Below are 8458 nucleotides of genomic sequence, written 5' to 3' on the forward strand. Positions count from 1 at the left end.
TGTCTCTATCTAGGAGGTGAACTACTGTAACAGTTCAGTGTGTTATAGTGTCTCTCTCTAAGAAGTTAACTTCTGTTACAGTTCAGTGTGAAATAGTGTTTTAAGGAGGTGAACTACTGAAACAGTTCAGTGTGTAATTGTGTCTCTAGGAGCTAAACTACTGTAACAGTTCAGTGTGTTAAATTGTCACTTGCAGGTGAACTCCTGTAACAGTTTAGTGTGTTATGGTGTCTCTATCTAGGAGGTGAACTACTGCAACAGTTCAGTGTGTTAAAGTGTCTCTATCTAAAAGATGAACTACTGTAACAGTTCAGTTAGTTATAGTGTCTCCAGGAGGTGAACTACTGTAACAGTTCAGTGTGTTAAAGTGTCTCTACGCAGTTGTTGAACTACTGTAACATTTCAGTGAGTGAAAGTTTCTCTCTCTTGGGATTGAACTACTGTAACAGTTCAGTGTGTTAAAGTGTCTCTACGCAGTTGTTGAACTACTGTAACATTTCAGTGAGTGAAAGTTTCTCTCCCTAGGAAGTGAACTTCTGTAACAGTTCAGTGTGTTATAGTGTCTCTAGGAGGTGAACTACTGTAACAGTACAGTGTGTTATAGTGTCTCTTGGAGGTGAAATACTGTAACAGTTCAGTGTGTTATAGTGTCTCTTGGAGGTGAAATACTGTAACAGTTCAGTGTGTCATAGTGTCTCTAGGAGGTGAACTACTGTAACAGTTCAGTGTGTTATAGTGTCTCTCTCGTGGAGGTGAACTTCTGTAACAGTTCAGTGTGTTATAGTGTCTCTAGGAGGTGAACTACTGTAACAGTTCAGTGTGTTATAGCGTCTGTCTCTAGGAGGTGAACTACTGTAACAGTTCAGTGTGTTATAGTGTCTCTCTCTAGGAAGTGAACTTCTGTTACAGTTCAGTGTGATATAGTGTCTTTAAAGGAGGTGAACTACTGTAACAGTTCAGTGTGTTATAGTGACTCTAGGAAGTGAACTACTGTAACAGTTCAGTGTGTTATAGTGTCTCTAGGAGGTGAACTACTGTAACAGTTCAGTGTGTCATAGTGTCTCTAGGAGGTGAACTACTGTAACAGTTCAGTGTGTTATAGTGTCACCAGCAGGTGAACTACTGTAACAGTTCAGTGTGTAATAGTTTCTCTAGGAGCTGAACTACTGTAACAGTTCAGTGTGTTTAGTGTCACTTGCAGGTGAACTCCTGTAACAGTTTAGTGTGTTATGGAGTCTCTATCTAGGAGGTGAATTCCTGTAACAGTTTGGTGTGATATGTTGTCTCTATCTAAAATGTGAACTTCTGTAACAGTTCATTGTGTTATAGTGTCTCTCCCTAGGAAGTGAACTTCTGTAACAGTTCAGTGTGTTATAGTGTCTGTAGGAGGTGAACTACTGTAACAGTTCAGTGTGTTCTAGTGTCTCTAGGTGGTGAACTACTGTAACAGTACAGAGTGTTATAGTGTCTCTTGGAGTTGAAATACTGTAACAGTTCAGTGTGTTATAGTGTCTCTTTCTAAAAGGTGAACTACTGTAACATTACAGTGTGTTATAGTGTCTCTAGGTTGTGAACTACTGTAACAGTTCAGTGTGTTATAGTGTCTCTTTCTAAAAGGTGAACTACTGTAACAGTACAGTGTGTTATAGTGTCTCTAGGAGGTGAACTACTGTAACAGTTCAGTGTGTTATAGTGTCTCTCTCTAGGAAGTAAGCTTCTGTAACAGATCAATGTGTTATGGTGTCTCTCTCTTGGAGTTGAACTATTGTTACCGTTCAATGTGTCACTAGGAGGTTAACTACTGTAACAGTTCAGTGTTTTATAGCATCTCTAGGAGGTGAACTACTGTAACAGTTCAGTGTGTTATATTGTCTTTAGGAGGTGAACTACTATAACAGTTCAGTGTGTTGTAGTGTCTCTCTCTAGGAAGTGAATTTCTGTAACAGTTCAGTGTGTAATAGTGTTTCTAGGAGGTGAACTACTGTAACAGTTCAGTGTGTTATAGTGTCTCTAGGTGGTGAACTACTGTAATAGTTCAGTGTGTTATAGTGTCACCAGCAGGTGAACTACTGTAACAGTTCAGTGTGTAATAGTGTCTCTAGGAGCTGAACTACTGTAACAGTTCAGTGTGTTAAATTGTCACTTGTCGGTGAACTCCTGTAACAGTTCAGTGTGTTATAGTGTCTCTAGGAGGTGAACTACTGTAACAGTTCAGTGTGTTAAATTGTCACTTGCAGGTGAACTCCTGTAACAGTTTAGTGTGTTATTGTGTCTCTATCTAGGAGGTGAACTACTGTAACAGTTCAGTGTGTTATAGTGTCTCTCTCTAAGAAGTTAACTTCTGTTACAGTTCAGTGTGAAATAGTGTTTTAAGGAGGTGAACTACTGAAACAGTTCAGTGTGTAATTGTGTCTCTAGGAGCTGAACTACTGTAACAGTTCAGTGTGTTAAATTGTCACTTGCAGGTGAACTCTTGTAACAGTTTAGTGTGTTATGGTGTCTCTATCTAGGAGGTGAACTACTGCAACAGTTCAGTGTTTTAAAGTGTCTCTATCTAAAAGATGAACTACTGTAACAGTTCAGTTAGTTATAGTGTCTCCAGGAGGTGAACTACTGTAACAGTTCAGTGTGTTAAAGTGTCTCAACGCAGTTGTTGAACTACTGTAACATTTCAGTGAGTGAAAGTTTCTCTCTCTTGGGATTGAACTACTGTAACAGTTCAGTGTGTTAAAGTGTCTCTACGCAGTTGTTGAACTACTGTAACATTTCAGTGAGTGAAAGTTTCTCTCCCTAGGAAGTGAACTTCTGTAACAGTTCAGTGTGTTATAGTGTCTCTAGGAGGTGAACTACTGTAACAGTACAGTGTGTTATAGTGTCTCTTGGAGGTGAAATACTGTAACAGTTCAGTGTGTTATAGTGTCTCTTGGAGGTGAAATACTGTAACAGTTCAGTGTGTCATAGTGTCTCTAGGTGGTGAACTACTGTAACAGTTCATTGTGTTATAGTGTCTCTCTCGTGGAAGTGAACTTCTGTAACAGTTCAGTGTGTTATAGCGTCTCTAGGAGGTGAACTACTGTAACAGTTCAGTGTGTTATAGCGTCTCTCTCTAGGAAGTTAACTACTGTAACAGTTCAGTGTGTTATAGTGTCTCTCTCTAAGAAGTTAACTTCTGTTACAGTTCAGTGTGAAATAGTGTTTTAAGGAGGTGAACTACTGTAATAGTTCAGTGTGTTATAGTGACTCTAGGAGGTGAACTACTGTAACAGTTCAGTGTGTTATAGTGTCTCTAGGAGCTGAACTACTGTAACATTACAGTGTGTTATAGTGTCTCTAGGTGGTGAACTACTGTAACAGTTCAGTGTGTTATAGTGTCACCAGCAGGTGAACTACTGTAACAGTTCAGTGTGTAATAGTTTCTCTAGGAGCTGAACTACTGTAACAGTTCAGTGTGTTTAGTGTCACTTGCAGGTGAACTCCTGTAACAGTTTAGTGTGTTATGGAGTCTCTATCTAGGAGGTGAATTCCTGTAACAGTTTGGTGTGATATGTTGTCTCTATCTAAAATGTGAACTTCTGTAACAATTCAGTGTGTTATAGTGTCTCTCCCTAGGAAGTGAACTACTGTAACAGTTCAGTGTGTTATAGTGTCTGTAGGAGGTGAACTACTGTAACAGTTCAGTGTGTTCTAGTGTCTCTAGGTGGTGAACTACTGTAACAGTACAGTGTGTTATAGTGTCTCTTGGAGGTGAAATACTGTAACAGTTCAGTGTGTTATAGTGTCTCTTTTGAAGGTGAACTACTGTAACAGTACAGTGTGTTATAGTGTCTCTAGGGGGTGAACTACTGTAACATTTCAGTGTGTTATAGTGTCTCTTTCTAAAAGGTGAACTACTGTAACAGTACAGTGTGTTATAGTGTCTCTAGGAGGTGAACTACTGTAACAGTTCAGTGTGTTATAGTGTCTCTCTCTAGGAAGTGAGCTTCTGTAACAGATCAGTGTGTTATGGTGTCTCTCTCTTGGAGTTGAACTATTGTTACCGTTCAGTGTGTCACTAGGAAGTGAACTACTGTAACCGTTCAGTGTGTTATGGTGTCTCTAGGAGGTGAACTACTGTAACAGTTCATTGTGTTATAGTGTCTCTCTCTAGGAAGTGAACTACTGTAACAGTTCAGTGTTTTATAGCGTCTCTAGGAAGTGAACTTCTGTAACAGTTCAGTGTTTTATAGTGTCTCTAGGAGGTGAACTACTGTAACAGTTCAGTGTGTAATAGTGTCTCTAGGAGGTGAACTACTGTAACAGTTCAGTGTGTTATAGTGTCACCAGCAGGTGAACTACTGTAACAGTTCAGTGTGTAATAGTGTCTCTAGGAGGTGAACTACTGTAACAGTTCAGTGTGTTAAATTGTCACTTGGCGGTGAACTCCTGTAACAGTTCAGTGTGTTATAGTGTCTCTAGGAGGTGAACTACTGTAACAGTTCAGTGTGTTATAGTGTCACTTGGAGGTGAACTACTGTAACAGTTCAGTGTGTTATTGTGTCTCTATCTAGGAGGTGAACTACTGTAACAGTTCAGTGTGTTATAGTGTCTCTCTCAAGGAGGTGAACTTCTGTTACAGTTCAGTGTGTAATAGTGTTTCTAGGAGGTGAACTACTGAAACAGTTCAGTGTGTAATAGTGTCTCTAGGAGGTGAACTACTGTAACAGTTCAGTGTGTTATATTGTCACTTGCAGGTGAACTCTTGTAACAGTTTAGTGTGTTATGGTGTCTCTATCTAGGAGGTGAACTACTGCAACAGTTCAGTGTGTTAAAGTGTCTCTATCTAAAAGATGAACTACTGTAACAGTTCAGTGTGTTATAGTGTCTCCAGGAGGTGAACTACTGTAACAGTTCAGTGTGTTAAAGTGTCTCTACGGAGTTGTTGAACTACTGTAACATTTCAGTGTGTGAAAGTGTCTCTCTTGGGAGGTGAACTACTGTAACAGTTCAGTGTGTTAAAGTGTCTCTACGCAGTTGGTGAACTACTGTAACATTTCAGTGTGTTAAAGTGTCTCTCCCTAGGAGGTGAACTACTGTAACAGTTCAGTGTGTTATAGTGTCTCTAGGAGGTGAACTACTGTAACAGTACAGTGTGTTATAGTGTCTCTTGGAGGTGAAATACTGTAACAGTTCAGTGTGTTATAGTGTCTCTTGGAGGTGAAATACTGTAACAGTTCAGTGTGTTATAGTGTCTCTAGGTGGTGAACTACTGTAACAGTTCAGTGTGTTATAGTGTCTCTCTCGAGGAGGTGAACTACTGTAACAGTTCAGTGTGTTATAGCGTCTCTCTAGGAAGTGAACTACTGTAACAGTTCAGTGTGTTATAGTGTCTCTCTCTAAGAGGTTAACTTCTGTAACAGTTCAGTGTGAAATAGTGTTTTAAGGAGGTGAACTACTGTAATAGTTCAGTGTGTTATAGTGTCTCTAGGAGGTGAACTACTGTAACAGTTCAGTGTGTTATAGTGTCTCTAGGAGCTGAACTACTGTAACAGTACAGTGTGTTATAGTGTCTCTAGGTGGTGAACTACTGTAACAGTTCAGTGTGTTATAGTGTCACCAGCAGGTGAACTACTGTAACAGTTCAGTGTGTAATAGTTTCTCTAGGAGGTGAACTACTGTAACAGTTCAGTGTGTTTAGTGTCACTTGCAGGTGAACTCCTGTAACAGTTTAGTGTGTTATGGAGTGTCTATCTAGGAGGTGAATTCCTGTAACAGTTTGGTGTGATATGTTGTCTCTATCTAAAAGGTGAACTTCTGTAACAGTTCAGTGTGTTATAGTGTCTCTCCCTAGGAAGTGAACTACTGTAACAGTTCAGTGTGTTATAGTGTCTGTAGGAGGTGAACTACTGTAACAGTTCAGTGTGTTCTAGTGTCTCTAGGTGGTGAACTACTGTAACAGTACAGTGTGTTATAGTGTCTCTTGGAGGTGAAATACTGTAACAGTTCAGTGTGTTATAGTGTCTCTTTCTAAAAGGTGAACTACTGTAACAGTACAGTGTGTTATAGTGTCTCTAGGGGGTGAACTACTGTAACATTTCAGTGTGTTATAGTGTCTCTTTCTAAAAGGTGAACTACTGTAACAGTACAGTGTGTTATAGTGTCTCTAGGAGGTGAACTACTGTAACAGTTCAGTGTGTTATAGTGTCTCTCTCTAGGAAGTAAGCTTCTGTAACAGATCAATGTGTTATGGTGTCTCTCTCTTGGAGTTGAACTATTGTTACCGTTCAATGTGTCACTAGGAAGTTAACTACTGTAACCGTTCAGTGTGTTATGGTGTCTCCAGGAGGTGAACTACTGTAACAGTTCATTGTGTTATAGTGTCTCTCTCTAGGAAGTGAACTTCTGTAACAGTTCAGTGTTTTATAGCATCTCTAGGAAGTGAACTTCTGTAACAGTTCAGTGTTTTATAGCATCTCTAGGAGGTGAACTACTGTAACAGTTCAGTGTGTAATAGTGTTTCTAGGAGGTGAACTACTGTAACAGTTCAGTGTGTTATAGTGTCACCAGCAGGTGAACTACTGTAACAGTTCAGTGTGTAATAGTGTCTCTAGGAGCTGAACTACTGTAACAGTTCAGTGTGTTAAATTGTCACTTGTAGGTGAACTCCTGTAACAGTTCAGTGTGTTATAGTGTCTCTAGGAGGTGAACTACTGTAACAGTTCAGTGTGTTGTAGTGTCTCTCTCTAGGAAGTTAATTTCTGTAACAGTTCAGTGTGTAATAGTGTTTCTAGGAGGTGAACTACTGTAACAGTTCAGTGTGTTATAGTGTCTCTAGGTGGTGAACTACTGTAACAGTTCAGTGTGTTATAGTGTCACCAGCAGGTGAACTACTGTAACAGTTCAGTGTGTAATAGTGTCTCTAGGAGCTGAACTACTGTAACAGTTCAGTGTGTTAAATTGTCACTTGTAGGTGAACTCCTGTAACAGTTTAGTGTGTTATGGTGTCTCTTTCTAAAAGGTGAACTACTGTAACAGTTCAGTGTGTTATAGTGTCTCTCTCTAGGAAGTAAGCTTCTGTAACAGATCAATGTGTTATGGTGTCTCTCTCTTGGAGTTGAACTATTGTTACCGTTCAATGTGTTGTTGTGTCACTAGGAGGTGAACTACTGTAATAGTTCAGTGTGTTATGGTGTCTCCAGGAGGTGAACTACTGTAACAGTTCATTGTGTTATAGTGTCTCTCTCTAGGAAGTGAACTTCTGTAACAGTTCAGTGTTTTATAGCATCTCTAGGAGGTGAACTACTGTAACAGTTCAGTGTGTTATGGTGTCTCTAGGAGGTGAACTACTGTAACAGTTCAGTGTGTTATATTGTCTTTAGCAGGTGAACTACTGTAACAGTTCAGTGTGTTATAGTGTCTCTCTCTAAGAAGTTAACTTCTGTTACAGTTCAGTGTGAAATAGTGTTTTAAGGAGGTGAACTACTGTAACAGTTCAGTGTGTTCTAGTGTCTCTAGGTGGTGAACTACTGTAACAGTACAGTGTGTTATAGTGTCTCTTGGAGGTGAAATACTGTAACAGTTCAGTGTGTTATAGTGTCTCTTTCTAAAAGGTGAACTACTGTAACAGTACAGTGTGTTATAGTGTCTCTAGGTGGTGAACTACTGTAACAGTTCAGTGTGTTATAGTGTCTCTTTCTAAAAGGTGAACTACTGTAACAGTACAGTGTGTTATAGTGTCTCTAGGAGGTGAACTACTGTAACAGTTCAGTGTGTTATAGTGTCTCTCTCTAGGAAGTAAGCTTCTGTAACAGATCAATGTGTTATGGTGTCTCTCTCTTGGAGTTGAACTATTGTTACCGTTCAATGTGTCACTAGGAGGTTAACTACTGTAACCGTTCAGTGTGTTATGGTGTCTCCAGGAGGTGAACTACTGTAACAGTTCATTGTGTTATAGTGTCTCTCTCTAGGAAGTGAACTTCTGTAACAGTTCAGTGTTTTATAGCATCTCTAGGAGGTGAACTACTGTAACAGTTCAGTGTGTTATATTGTCTTTAGGAGGTGAACTACTATAACAGTTCAGTGTGTTGTAATGTGTCTCTCTAGGAAGTTAATTTCTGTAACAGTTCAGTGTGTAATAGTGTTTCTAGGAGGTGAACTACTGTAACAGTTCAGTGTGTTATAGTGTCTCTAGGTGGTGAACTACTGTAACAGTTCAGTGTGTTATAGTGTCACCAGCAGGTGAACTACTGTAACAGTTCAGTGTGTAATAGTGTCTCTAGGAGCTGAACTACTGTAACAGTTCAGTGTGTTAAATTGTCACTTGTAGGTGAACTCCTGTAACAGTTCAGTGTGTTATAGTGTCTCTAGGAGGTGAACTACTGTAACAGTTCAGTGTGTTAAATTGTCAATTGCAGGTGAACTCCTGTAACAGTTTAGTGTGTTATGGTGTCTCTATCTAGGAGGTGAACTACTGCAACAGTTC

The sequence above is a fragment of the Salmo salar genome, chromosome ssa03 (genome assembly GCF_905237065.1).
Source record: "Salmo salar chromosome ssa03, Ssal_v3.1, whole genome shotgun sequence".
In the NCBI taxonomy this organism is placed as follows: Eukaryota; Metazoa; Chordata; class Actinopteri; order Salmoniformes; family Salmonidae; genus Salmo; species Salmo salar.